The following is a 15,064-nucleotide window of genomic DNA, read 5'->3' on the forward strand; positions in this document are numbered from 1 at the left end:
CCGCCCTTGCTCGATTCCTTCCAGTTCTGCTACCTATCAAGCCTTGTTTGGTCCCGCTTCGTGGGCCAAATATTTTGATCTCCTCCCTCTTGATTCTGCGCCTCCTGACGATTTCTCCCTCCATCGACATCTCATTGATTCCGTGGATGCCTCCATTACTTTCAACCCCACTCGTCTCGGTACACGTGTCGTTGCTGCTCCTTCTCAGGATGCTGCTTCCCGCTTGGCTGCCTTATCCTGCCTTGGCGAGACCCCCGTTCGGGTCTCGAAGAACGCTCAGTTGAATGCCAGTGTTGGCACTATTTTGCTCCCGCCCCATGTTGCGACCGGTGTTCGGGACCTGCGCGACTGCCACGACGATATTCGACATATCCTCGCTGCCCAGGGCCATTCTATTCTCCAGGTGGACACGTTTACTCGTCCCCCTCGTGGTAGTCGCCGTCAGCCCCTCCGGGTTGTGAAGATTACCTTTGATGGTAAGACCCTTCCACCCTCTGTCATTCTTGCTGGTGCCAGGTGCTCTGTCCAGGAGTACATTCCTTCTCCTCGGCTCTGCAACAAGTGCTGGAGATTTGGGCATGGTGCCCTCCGCTGCTCCGGGACTGTCTCTCTCTGTCCTTTGTGTGGTGGCGAAGGTCACTCTAAGTCGGAGTGCGGTTCTCCCCAGGCTCGTTGCCTCAACTGCGGTGAGGCCCATCCTACCTTCTCCCGTGCGTGTGTCCATTACAAGCTTGAGGCAGCCGTCCTCAACTTGAAGGCAGCCGTCCTCAACTTGAAGCACCGGGAGCGTTTATCTTTTCCTGAGGCAAGGCGCCAGGTTTGCCGGCTCCGCCTTATGCTAATATCTCTTATGCTCGCGTGTTGCGCTCTTCCTCTCCTCGTCCTTCCCGCCTTCCTCAGACTCACAACCGTTTCCGGGCCTTGGACCCTGATGCGCCCACTGCCCCCTCCTCTGTCCCTTTGGGTTCTCTCCCGAAGGATCCTCCTCCTGGTCCTCTGTCTGGGGTTCCCCTTCCTTCTACCCGGTCTGTCATGTCTTCTGTGTCTTCTTCCTCGTCCCCCTCCGATCCTCCTTCCCATCCTCTTCCTCCGTCTATCGGCTCTCCCCACCGCCTGTCGGTGCGGGCGGATGTCCATCGCTCTCCTAACGGCCGTCGTGTGTGCTCTCGTTCGGCTTCTCCTGTTGAGACACTGGAATCCGTTGCCCGGTACGTAGTTGCTGGGACACCGGTCTCTTTAAGTCAGAAGCGTAAGCCTGGCTCCTCTCCTTCCTCTTCCCCGGCGGGTAAGAAGGCTTCGCTTTCTTCCTCAGCTCCTCCTTCTGGCTCTGTTGCTCCTTCCCCTCCCGTTTCAGTGCTTGCGCCCCCTGTTCCTGCTATGGAGGTTTCTTTGGCCCCTGCTTCCCTTTCGGTTGCTGCTCTTGCTGGGGTGCGCTCCCCTCTTTCTACTCCCCCTCTTCCTGCTGCTGTCCTTGACTGCTCCTCTCCGTTGTCTCCTCCTCTTCCTCCTCCTCCTCCTCCGGACCCTGCCCGCCTACCTCTGATCTGTTCTCCCGTTTCCTTCCCTCCGTCTTTGCTCAGTTTACCCATGCCCCCTAACCCTGACTTTGCTGACCCTGATATTCTTTAACGTGTTCTGTTGCTCTTTCGCCTTTGTTTCTTCCTTGTTCTCTGTTTTTGTCCTTTCTCTTCTCGTCGTTGTCCATTCTTCAATGGAACGTTCGAGGTTATTGCGCCAATTTCCTCGAACTCCAACTTCTGATTTCGCGGTTTTCGCCCCTTTGTGCCTGTCTCCAAGAGCCAATGCTTGGTGCTCGTCCTGGTCGTTTTCGTGGCTATTCCTTTCTCTCCCCCCCCCCCCAGCCATTGCTGGGGCTTCTAATTCTTCTGCTCTCTTGATTCGGGCTGATGTTCCCTTTGTTCCTTTACTTTTTCCTTCGCCTCTCCATTGTTCTGCTGCTCGTATCTTTGTGGGGAAATGGTACACAGTTTGTTCCATTTATCTCCCCCCGAGTGTCCCGCTCTCTCTTCCTGATTTGAAACACCTCCTAGACTCCTTGCCGGAGCCTGTGCTCCTGCTGGGTGACTTCAATTGTCGTCATTCTCTTTGGGGTGACGTTCTGACGAATACCCGGGGTCGCCTCCTTGAGCCGTTTCTCCTCTCTTCTTCCCTGTCTCTTCTGAATTCTGGTGAGCCCACTCATTTGGACTCTCGGACTCGCACCCTTTCTTGTCTTGATCTTTCTCTCTGCTCTTCTTCTCTTTACTTAGATTTCACGTGGCAGGTTCTTGATGACCTCCATGGAAGTGATCATTTCCCCATCCTTGTTTCCTTTTTCTCTTTTCGCCCTTCCCTCTCTTTCCCTAGGTGGCAGTTTGCTAAGGCGGACTGGACCCTATTTTTCCTCAGTGCTACTCTGACCTCTCCCTTCTGCCCCTCTCTCGCGCTCTCCTCCTTTTTCATGACACTGTCTTCAACGCTGCCCTCCGCTCTATTCCTCGCTCTTCCTCTCGGGGTCCACGGAAGTGCGTTCCCTGGTGGAATGCGGACTGTGCTCGGGCTGTCCGCTGTAAGCGTGCAGCCTGGAAGAGGCACCGCCGTAGGCAGACGACCGATTCTTTTCTTTTCTTTCGGAAAGCGAGTGCGGTGGCCCGTAGGGCCATCCGTACGGCTAAACGTGAATGTTGGGCATCTTATGTCTCAACAATAACGTCCGAAACCCCTCTGGCCCAGATCTGGAAGCGTATCCGCAAGATAGCGGGTAAGTTCGTTCCCGATGTTTCACCGGTCCTTCACCTCCATGATACTCTTGTGGCGGACCCGTTGCAGGTCGCTTCCGAACTGGGTTCCCACTTTTCTTCTGTTAGCTCTGGTCTTCATCTTCCCCAATCTTTCCTTCTTCGTAAACCTGTCCTTGAGTCTCGTCCTTTAGATTTCTGCAATCTTCAGCTTCCCTATAATGATCCCTTCTCTCTCTCTGAACTTCGTTCTGCCCTGGCCCTCTGCGGTTCTACGGCGGCGGGCTCCGATGGTATTCATTATGAGATGCTTCGCCATCTCCCTCCGAGCACGTCTCAGTATTTACTGAGTCTGTATAATCGGATCTGGGAGTCGTCGTCAGTCCCTGAGGACTGGCTCGATGCCGTTGTCCTCCCTGTTCGCAAACCGGGGTCTCTGGGTACTTCCCCTAAGGACTTTCGCCCTGTTGCTCTCACAAGTTGTGTCTGCAAACTCTTTTGAACGTATGGTTAACGTTCGTCTGATGTGGTTCCTGGAACTCCATCACCTCCTCTCCCCTTCTCAATTTGGTTTCTGCAAGTGCCGCAGCACGACAGATGTCCTGGTGAACTTGGAGGTCTATATTCGTACTGCTTTTGCTGCGAAGACCTCCGTTGTTGCCGTCCTTTTTGACCTAGAAAAGGCTTACGACACCACTTGGCGTTATCATATCCTATCTCAACTTCATTCTTTTGGCCTTCGTGGTCATCTCCCTCTCTTTCTCCGCAGCTTCCTCTCTCGTCGTTCCTTTCGGGTGCGCCTTGGTACTGCTCTCTCTCCCTCTTTTCAGCAATACGAAGGTGTGCCCCAGGGTAGTGTTCTGAGCACTACTCTTTTTCTGGTTGCCCTCAATGGTCTTCTTTCCTCTCTTCCTTCTGGTGTCTTCTCCGCTCTCTATGTCGATGATCTTACCCTTTGTTGTCAGGGTGATGATTCGCCTCTCCTTCAACGCCGGCTTCAACTTGCAATTGATGCCGTGTCGTCTTGGGCCACAGGTCATGGCTTCAAGTTCTCTACTTCTAAGACTTGTGCCATGACTTTCACGCGGAAACGGGTTGTTCTTCGTCCCTCTTTGTCACTTTATGGTCATCCCCTTGAATACAAAGATTCCGCGAAGCTTTTGGGGTTATTCCTTTACACTCGTTTGTCTTGGTCTCCCCATATCTCTTACCTCCGTGTTGAGTGCTCTAAGGCCCTTACCCTCCTTCCGGTCTTGTCCCATACTTCTTGGGGGGCAGATAGGCGCACTCTCCTTGCTTTACATTCCTCTCTCGTCCTGTCTAAGCTCGATTATGGTTGCCCTGCTTACTCGTCTGCTTCTCCTTCTACTCTTCGCCGTCTTGATGCTTTGCACCATACTGGGTTGCGCCTCAGTTCTGGTGCCTTTCGTTCGACTCCCATCCTTAGCTTGTATGTTGACACTGGCTTCCTGTCTCTCCAGGACCGCCGTGATCGCTACTGTCTTCGCTATCTTGCGCGGTCCTTGCAACATCCTTCCTCTCGCCTCTGTCGTGCTTTAACTTTTACCCCTCCTGCGGTTCCTGTTCCTCTTCACCACCTCCCTCTTTCTGTCCGGTTATCTCGCCTGCAGGATTCTCTTTCCGTTCGTATTTCTGATGTTTCTCCTCGTGTTGTTCCTTCTTTGCCCCCGTGGAGGGTCCCTCTTCCGCGGTTTTGTACTTCCTTGACCCGTATCACTAAAGCTTTTACCCCTCCTACGGTTCTAAAACGCCTTTTCCTCGAGCACTTTTCTTCTCACTCCCGCTCCGTTTCTGTCTTCACCGATGGGTCTAAGTCAGCGGACGGTGTTGGCTACTCTGTTGTTTTTCCTGATCGCACTTATATGTGTCGCTTGCCTCCGGAGACTAGCATCTTTACAGCGGAACTTTATGCTATTCTCTATGCTCTTCGTCTCCTACTTTCTCGTTGTCAGTCTTCCTTTGTAGTTGTTGTTGACTCTCGTAGTGCCCTCATGGCTCTCGGGTCCTTTAATCCAGTTCATCCAGTGGTTGTCGAGATCCAGCATTGGCTGTTTCTCGTTCATAGTAAATTTAAGTCGGTTGAGTTTTGTTGGGTTCCCAGCCATATTGGTGTGTCTTTAAATGAGCGTGCGGATGCTGCCGCCAAGGAAGCTGTCCGCTCTTGTCCCATCTCTCGTAAGGGCATTCCGTATTCCGACTTTTACCCGGTTATCCATTCCTCAGTCCTTACCCGTTGGCAGGCTTCTTGGTTGTCTGTTACTGGTAACAAGCTACGTACTCTTAAATGTTGTGTTTCCTCGTGGCAGTCCTCCTTCCACCATAACCGGCGGTGGGAAACAGCTCTGGCGAGGTTGCGTATTGGCCATACTCGCTTAACCCATGGTCACTTGATGGAGCGCCGCCCTGCTCCTTATTGTCCTAGTTGCATTGTCCCTCTTACGGTCGTGCATGTCCTTCTTGAATGTCCTGACTTCCAGGACGAGCGTATGTTTTGCTTTCCGACCGCCCCTCGCGGTCACCTGTCCCTCGATAGAATTCTTGGTGACTCGGATACTTTTGATATCGTTCGCCTTATGCGTTTTTGTTCTCGTATTGGCATCCTTGGTGATATTTAGCGCCCTCTGATTATTTTGCGTATTTGATGGTGCTACATAGCCTTCCCGGTTTGGTGCCTTCTTTTGATAATTACTTACTTAATTTCCACCGTAACCGGCGGTGGGAAACAGCTCTGGCGAGGTTGCATATTGGCCATACTCGCTTAACTCATGGTCACTTGATGGAGCGCCGCCCTGCTCCTTATTGTCCTAGTTGCATTGTCCCTCTTACGGTCGTGCATGTCCTTCTTGAATGTCCTGACTTCCAGGACGAGCGTGTGTCTTGCTTTCCGACCGCCCCTCGCGGTCACCTGTCCCTCGATAGAATCCTTGGTGACTCGGATACTTTTGATATCGTTCGCCTTATGCGTTTTTGTTCTCGTATTGGCATCCTTGGTGATATTTAGCGCCCTCTGATTATTTTGCGTATTTGATGGTGCTACATAGCCTTCCCGGTTTGGTGCCTTCTTTTGATAATTACTTACTTACTTGAAGAAATGCCATTTATTTATTTATTTATATAAAAGTAGGTACATTGGGTTTAAAAGAATACATAGCAATGATGTTTTTACATTCTTGTAAAGCCTTGTAAATGAGAACAGAAAGCCAATCAAGAGAAAAAGAACACTCCAAAATATTTCTTCAAGTATGTGAAATCGTAATAAAAATCACCTCCAATATTGAACCTATTATTATAAACGAAGGTTCATGCACAGAGGACGACAAAGAAATTAGTGTAAGCCAAAAAAATCAGTACGAGGGTCCGTTTAGCAATCCTCACCAATACTAATTTGATTCACAGCGAGTAATCACACTAACAACCTATGTGTTTGGTAATCCAATGCATGCACGCCTCAGACAATCAGGCCACGACATGGAGTTCAACCTGGAGTTCTACTGAACACACGAGGGTTTCCTGAGGCTTCCACTGAAGCCTGACCAGGATTTTCACACAACTACCCCCCCCCCCAAGCACTCTTGGGGAATTTTCACACAATCCCCCCATGCACTCTGGGGAATTTTCACACAATCCCCCCCATGCACTCTCGCTGTCATCTAGGAATGTTCTACCTCTGATGCTCTTTTAATACACAGAGTAATGACAATAACATGTGATTACCCCCATGCACTTTGTCAGAGTGGTATTGATTGTAAAATCTCTTGTATGTATGTACCTTACCTGAATAAACATTTATTTATTTATTTATTATTATTAAGCCTCAGGAAACCCTCGTGTGTTCAGAAGAACTCCAGATTGCAGTCCTTTTCCATGTCGTGGCCTGATTGTCTGGGGTGTGTGCATGGGAATACCCCACCACATAGGTTCGAATCCTCATCACGGCTCCTAAGGATTTTCTCACTAATTTGATTATTCCCATCCTGATTAGTATCTATATGCATTCGAGAAATAGTGATGGGCTTTAATTACTCTCGGTTCACTTCCACACCTGCAGAGGTAGGAAATAAAATCCTAAGTAAAAAAATAGAACATTCAATACAAATAAATGACGATGGCAAATATTGATATTAACTGAGGCTGGACCCACAACCCCTCAGTGTACTCTTCTTGAACTCTCCTCAACACTCCCGTTACACCATGTTACAAACATGTTAATTATCTTATATCACACGTGACTGTCTCCTCTGTAACTGAGGTGAACCTTTGGTCAAAACTGTACATATATCTAATGGTGGTACCCTCACAAACTTTTTATAAATATATATATATATATATATATATATATATATATATATATGTCGTACCTAGTAGCCAGAACTCACTTCTCAGCCTACTATTCAAGGCCCGATTTGCCTAATAAGCCAAGTTTTCCTGAATTAATATATTTACTATAATTTTTTTCTTATGAAATGATAAAGCAACCCTTTTCTCTATGTATGAGGTCAATTTTTTTTTATTGGAGTTAAAATTAACGTAGATATATGACCGAACCTAACCAACCCTACCTAACCTAACCTAACCTATATTTATAGGTAAGGTTAGGTTAGGTAGCCAAAAAAAGCTAGGTTCGGTTAGGTTAGGTAGGTTAGGTAGACGAAAAAACATTAATTCATGAAAACTTGGCTTATTAGGCAAATCGGGCCTTGAATAGTAGGCTGAGAAGTGCGTTCTGGCTATTAGGTACGACATATATATATATATATATATATATATATATATTAGTATATTTTGGTAGCAGTCTTTCCTGTAGACATATATTATTAAATATGACCGAAAAAGTAAGATTAATAATTCTAACACGAATTTTCTCAATCTTTCGTACATTACGCTTCACTGTTGGAGGTAAATCAAAAATCAATTCTCCAAAATTCATTTTTATTTCTAGTCTGACGCGACACGGGCGCGTTTCGTAAAACTTATTACATTTTCAAAGACTTTAGTTCACAAATACACAACTGAATAGAACTTACGTATCTCCGATTTTATATCTACATTTGAGTGAGGTGGAAGGGGTGATGTGGCATTAACACAAGACAGAACAAAATGTGGTATTAATAGGGTATTAATTTCATCAACACAAGACAGAACAAGAGTATTAATAGGGTATTAATTTCATCAACACAAGACAGAACACGAAACAATGGATATTGAATAGAAGTGTTTGTAGAAAGCCTATTGGTCCATATTTCTTGATGCTTCTATATTGGAGAATGTAAAATGTCTTGAGGTGGGTAGAATATAGTTGTGCAATAATTGGCTGTTGATTGCTGGTGTTGACTTCTTGATGTGTAGTGCCTCGCAAACGTCAAGCCGCCTGCTATCGCTGTATCTATCGATGATTTCTGTGTTGTTTACTAGGATTTCTCTGGCGATGGTTTGGTTGTGGGAAGAGATTATATGTTCCTTAATGGAGCCCTGTTGCTTATGCATTTCTAGGCGTTTAACGATGCATAAGCAACAGGGCTCCATTAAGGAACATATAATCTCTTCCCACAACCAAACCATCGCCAGAGAAATCCTAGTAAACAACACAGAAATCATCGATAGATACAGCGATAGCAGGCGGCTTGACGTTTGCCAGGCACTACACATCAAGAAGTCAACACCAGCAATCAACAGCCAATTATTGCACAACTATATTCTACCCACCTCAAGACTCCGCTCCAATATAGAAGCATCAAGAAATATGGACCAATAGGCTTTCTACAAACACTTCTATTCAATATCCATTGTTTCGTGTTCTGTCTTGTGTTGATGAAATTAATACCCTATTAATAATACAATACAATACAATACAATACAATTTTATTTAGGTAAGGTACATACATACAAAAAATATTTACAAGGATTGTTTGACTTATAGGTAGAGCTAGTACATACAATGCCTAAAGCCACTATTACGCAAAGCGCTTCGGGCATGATAAACTTAAATGACAAGCTTAATACTAATTGAGCATAATGAGTAGAATGAAAACAAGAAATGAAAACATAGATGAAAAAGCAGCACAAATACAATTATGTCGACAAACAGCGCTCTTTAAAGAAAAAAACAGACATTGGTTGACAATAGAAGGGTAAGGTAGGTTACAGGGAATTTATTAGGTATAGCTTCGCTTTTAACTTAAACTGGTTGAGAGAGGTACAGTCTTTAACATGGTTGGGAAGGTCATTCCACATTCTGGGCCCCTTGATTTGTAGAGCATTTCTAGTTTGATTAAGTCGTACTCTAGGAATATCAAAACTGTATTTATTTCTGGTGTGGTGCTCATGGGTTCTGTTACAACCTTCTATGAAGCTTTTGAGATCAGGATTTGCATTATAGTTTAGCGTTTTATATATGTATAATACACATGAGAGAATGTGCAGTGACTTAATGTCTAACATATTCAGAGATTTAAGTAGGGGTACCGAGTGATGTCTGGGGCCAGAATTGGATATTGTCCTAATAGCAGCTTTGTGTTGAGTAATTAGAGGACGTAAGTGATTTTGGGTAGTAGAGCCCCAAGCACAAATACCATAGTTGAGATATGGATAGATACGGGAGTAATAGAGAGTCACCAGGGCAGGGCGTGGTACATAATATCTGATCTTAGAAAGAATGCCCACAGTTTTTGAAACTTTTTTTGATATGTTTAGAATGTGTCCCTGGAAATTAAGCTTGTGGTCAATGAGAATGCCAAGGAATTTGCCATCTAATTTGTTACAAATTTGGGTATTGTTTATTTTGAGATTTATTTGATTAGAGGATTTATTGCCAAACAGAATATAGAAGGTTTTGTCAATGTTAAGGGTGAGTTTGTTGGCAGTTAGCCACAGATGGACTTTATTTAGCTCAGTATTTACTGTGGCATTTAGAGCAAGGGGATCAGGACTGGAGTAAATGAAGGTTGTGTCGTCAGCAAATAGAATTGGTTTGAGGTGTTGGGAGGCATTTGGAAGGTCATTAATGTAGATGAGAAAGAGGAGAGGGCCAAGTATGCTGCCCTGGGGAACACCAATGTTGATGGGTAGGGTGGGAGAAATTGTATTATTCACAGAAACATATTGGAGCCTGTCAGTAAGGTAGGATTTGAGGTATTGTAGGGAGTGTCCTCTGACTCCATAATGATGTAATTTAAGAAGAAGGTTTTGGTGGTTGACAGTGTCAAAAGCTTTACGCAGGTCCACAAACAACCCAACAGGGAACTCATTTTTATCAAGAGCTGTATGAATCGAGTTAAGCATACTAATAAGTGCATCGTTAGTGCTTTTTTTGGGTCTGAAGCCATATTGGCAACGGCTAAGTATATTGAGTTTGGCTAGATATGAGTAAAGCTGCTTATAGATTAGTTTCTCAAAAATTTTTGACAAGTTTGGCAGGATAGATATAGGTCTGTAGTTGTTAACATCTGTGAGATTACCACATTTGTACTCTTGTTCTGTCTTGTGTTGATGAAATTAATACCCTATTAATACCACATTTTGTTCTGTCTTGTGTTAATGCCACATCACCCCCTTCCACCTCACTCAAATGTAGATATAAAATCGGAGATACGTAAGTTCTATTCAGTTGTGTATTTGTGAACTAAAGTCTTTGAAAATGTAATAAGTTTTACGAAACGCGCCCATGTCGCGTCAGACTAGAAATAAAAATGAATTTTGGAGAATTGATTTTTGATTTACCTCCAACAGTGAAGCGTAATGTACGAAAGATTGAGAAAATTCGTGTTAGAATTATTAATCTTACTTTTTCGGTCATATTTAATAATATATATATATATATATATATATATATATATATATATATATATATATATATAAATATATATATGGGAAGGGAGTACCACCTCTAGCTGGAAGAAGGGGGACCCATAGCCTCGGAGGAAACCACGCATAACGCATTAGAGGGAATGTTTAGATCCCCTCCAATACAGTTTCTGTGTGCTTTTCTCCTACCACCCCCTTCCTTGAATATTTTTTGTGCTTTATTATGCATTTGATGGTTACAAGATATACATGGGTTGATACAAAAATAATAATGCAAAAAGGTGCTTAAAGGTTATGGATCTCTTGAAGAACACAACAATGGGAAACATTGATGAATGTCACAGACGGGTTCGATCATTGTTGCAAGTCAAACACTTCTTCGAATTCCTCTGAAGTTGGACTAGTGCCCAAGACGCAACAGGCATTTCCCCTCTGAATCGCAACACTGAGGCGCTGGAACAAGAAACTTTTTGCTCTCTGGTCTTTTGTAGCGCTGATCAATTTGTCCCCCAATTCCTTCAGGAACTTCAATGCACATTTTCCCCACGAACCGAGGGTCTCCGAGCCGATCGGAACAAAGCTATATATATATATATATATATATATATATATATATATATATATATATATATATATATATATATATATATATATATATATATATATATATATTATTAAATATGACCGAAAAAGTAAGATTAATAATTCTAATGCCCACTTGGGGACTGTAAGCTCCAAAAAACCCAGTATATAGGCAAGACAACAACATCTCTTTCTAGGCGTTTAACGATGCATAAGCAACAGGGCTCCATTAAGGAACATATAATCTCTTCCCACAACCAAACCATCACCAGAGAAATCCTAGTAAACAACACAGAAATCATCGATAGATACAGCGATAGCAGGCGGCTTGACGTTTGCGAGGCACTTCACATCAAGAAGTCAACACCAGCAATCAACAGCCAATTATTGCACAACTATATTCTACCCACCTCAAGACTCCGCTCCAATATAGAAGCATCAAGAAATATGGACCAATAGGCTTTCTACAAACACTTCTATTCAATACCCATTGTTTGTGTTCTGTCTTGTGTTGATACTTTTAATACCCTATTAATATCCCCTCTTGTTCTGTCTTGTGTTAATGCCACATCACCCCTCCCACCTCACTCAAATGTAGATATAAAATCTGAGATACGTAAGTTCTATTCAGTTGTGTATTTGTGAACTAAAGTCTTTGAAAATGTAATAAGTTTTACGAAACGCGCCCGTGTCGCGTCAGACTAGAAATAAAAATGAATTTTGGAGAATTAATTTTTGATTTACCTCCAACAGTGAAGCGTAATGTACGAAAGATTGAGAAAATTCGTGTTAGAATTATTAATCTTACTTTTTCGGTCATATATATATATATATTAATATATATATATATTAATATATATATATATATTAATAATATATATATATATATATATATATATATATATATATATATATATATATATATATATATATATATATATATATATATATATATATATATATATATATATATATATATATATATATATGTCGTACCTAGTAGCCAGAACGCACTTCTCAGCCTACTATGCAAGGCCCGATTTGCCTAATAAGCCAAGTTTTCCTGAATTAATATATTTTCTCTAATTTTTTTCTTATGAAATGATAAACTTACCCATTTCATTATGGATGAGGTCAATTTTTTTTTATTGGAGTTAAAATTAACGTAGAAATATGACCGAACCTAACCAACCCTACCTAACCTAATCTAACCTATCTTTATAGGTTAGGTTAGGTTAGGTAGCCGAAAAAGTTAGGTTAGGTTATGTTAGGTAGGTTAGGTAGTCGAAAAAACATTAATTCATGAAAACTTGGCCTATTAGGCAAATCGGGCCTTGCATAGTAGGCTGAGAAGTGCGTTCTGGCTACCAGGTACGACATATATATATATATATATATATATATATATATATATATATATATATATATATATATATATATATATATATAATATATATATATATATATATATATATATATATATATATATATATATATGTTTCATTGAATATGACCGCATATTCTGTATTTATTATTTTCTGGTTTAGGGCTTCTATCTCTCTAACTATTTTCTTAGCATCAGGGCTTAATTGAAAAAGAATTGCTAAGAAAATAGTTAGAGGGATAGAAGCCCTAAACCAGAAAATAATAAATACAGAATATGCGGTCATATTCAATGAAACATGTTTGAAAGAAAACCTGCTGCCAGTATACACCAATATATATATATATATATATATATATATATATATATATATATATATATATATATATATATATATATATATATATATATATATATATATATATATATATATATATATATATATATCTATATATATTTACAGTATAATGTTGTTAAATATGACCGAAAAGGTAAGATTGATAATTCTAACACGAATTTTCTCAATATTTCTTATGTTTCTTTTCACTGTCAATGGTAATTGAAAAATCAATTCTCCAAAATTTATTTTTATTTCTAGTCTGACGCGACGCCTGAATGCGTTTCGTAATAACTTTTTACATTTTCAAAGATTTTAGTTTACACACACAACTGTAACCTGTAAACACGCATTATACATCCATACTTATAATCGCATTTGGGTGAGGTGATATGGTACAACAGTTTTTGGTGGGGTGAACAAACTTGTGACAAGCACAAGACAAAACATGAAACAATGGGTATAACTTGGATAAGAGAACATAAGAATGTCAAATGCTAGAGAGGACGCAAACACAGTGGCCTCCTTACCAGAGCCTCAGATATTAACACCAAGTAAACATCAGCACTTCCACTAACCCGATAACATCATTCATATTTGCCAACATCCAGGGTATAAAAACACTCAAATCCAACAAAGTTCACTTTATAGATGGTCTCCTTCATGAGGCAAATGCAGTGTTTGCAGCCCTAACGGAAACTCACACAAAGGACTACCTTGATGGTGAAATATGGATCTCAGAGTACAATCTTTTCAGATGTGATAGGAAACACCGGCTTCAGGGTGGGGTCAGCCTCTACATCAAAGACACACTCATCTGTACTGAGCTGCTAAACACCTCAAATGATATGGTGGAAGTGCTGATAGTCAAAATAGAGATCCTAAATGTAGTTGTTGTCCTTGTATATAAGTCGCCGGAGGCAAACCCTCAGCAGCTTAAAGACCAACTAATGAAAATAGAGCACTGCTTGGAAAACCTCGCAAATCCAGCTCCGAACATCATCCTGCTTGGGGACTTCAACCTACGGCACCTGAAATGGAAGCACCTGGCTAATACAGTAATATCAGAAAGAATACCAGGAAGTAGCCTAAATGAACAGGCACATGCAAATGACCTGCTACGGATGTGCGACAGGTTTGCCTTAAACCAGCAAATAGTAGAACCAACTAGGAAGGAGAACACGCAGGACCTCATTTTCACTAATAATGATGAATTGATCAGGAACATAATGATTACAAATACCTGTTACTCAGATCACAACTTATTTTATTTTATTTTTTATTTATATATATACAAGAAGGTACATTGGGTTTGTGAGAATACATTGGATAGTACAGTATTTACATTATTGTAAAGCCACTAGTACGCACAGAGTAAACTTAATTGAAGTTATGACAACCATGGGGAGTAGACCTTCAAAACCAGTCCAGATTCCCGGTGGAGGAGATTTCAGCAAATTCAACTTCAATAATAAACAGATAAACTGGGAGCAAATAAACAGTCTCCAGCATTAACAGTCTCCGTGGTGTAGTGGTAAGACACTCGCCTGGCGTTCCACGAGCGCTATGTCATGGGTTCGTATCCTGGCCGGGGAGGATTTACTGGGCGCAATTCCTTAACTGTAGCCTCTGTTTAACGCAACAGTAAAATGTATACTTGGATGAAAAAACGATTCTTCGCGGCGGGGGATCGTATTCCAGGGACCTGCCCGAAACGCTACGCGTACTAGTGGCTGTACAAGAATGTAACAACTCTTGTATATATCTCAAAAAACCAGGACTTCACAGAAATAAACTGGGAAGAACAGCTAGAAAATGCAAACCTGAACCAGTGCCTGGAAAAAATTAGCTCAGTAGCACTAGAAATATGTTCAAACCGCATACCCCAAAGAAAAAAAGAGAAAGAGATGCAGATTGGAACTGGAACGTCGTTCCCTATATAGGCGAAGAAAACGAATCGCGGAACAACTTGAGAGCCGTACCTTATCTCAAGAACAGCGAAGAAGGTTAGGCAGAAAAATAGAAACATTTGAACTCAAGCTACAAGAATCATACAAAACCCAGGAGAGGCAAAGAGAGCAAAAGGCCATCAGTGAAATAGAGAGAAATCCGAAATATTTTTTCTCCTATGCAAAATCAAGATAAAAAACCACATCTAGTATCGGGCCCCTGCGAAAGGGAGATGGAACTTTCACCGATGAC

Source organism: Procambarus clarkii, chromosome 35 (assembly GCF_040958095.1).
Source record: "Procambarus clarkii isolate CNS0578487 chromosome 35, FALCON_Pclarkii_2.0, whole genome shotgun sequence".
Lineage (NCBI taxonomy): Eukaryota > Metazoa > Arthropoda > Malacostraca > Decapoda > Cambaridae > Procambarus > Procambarus clarkii.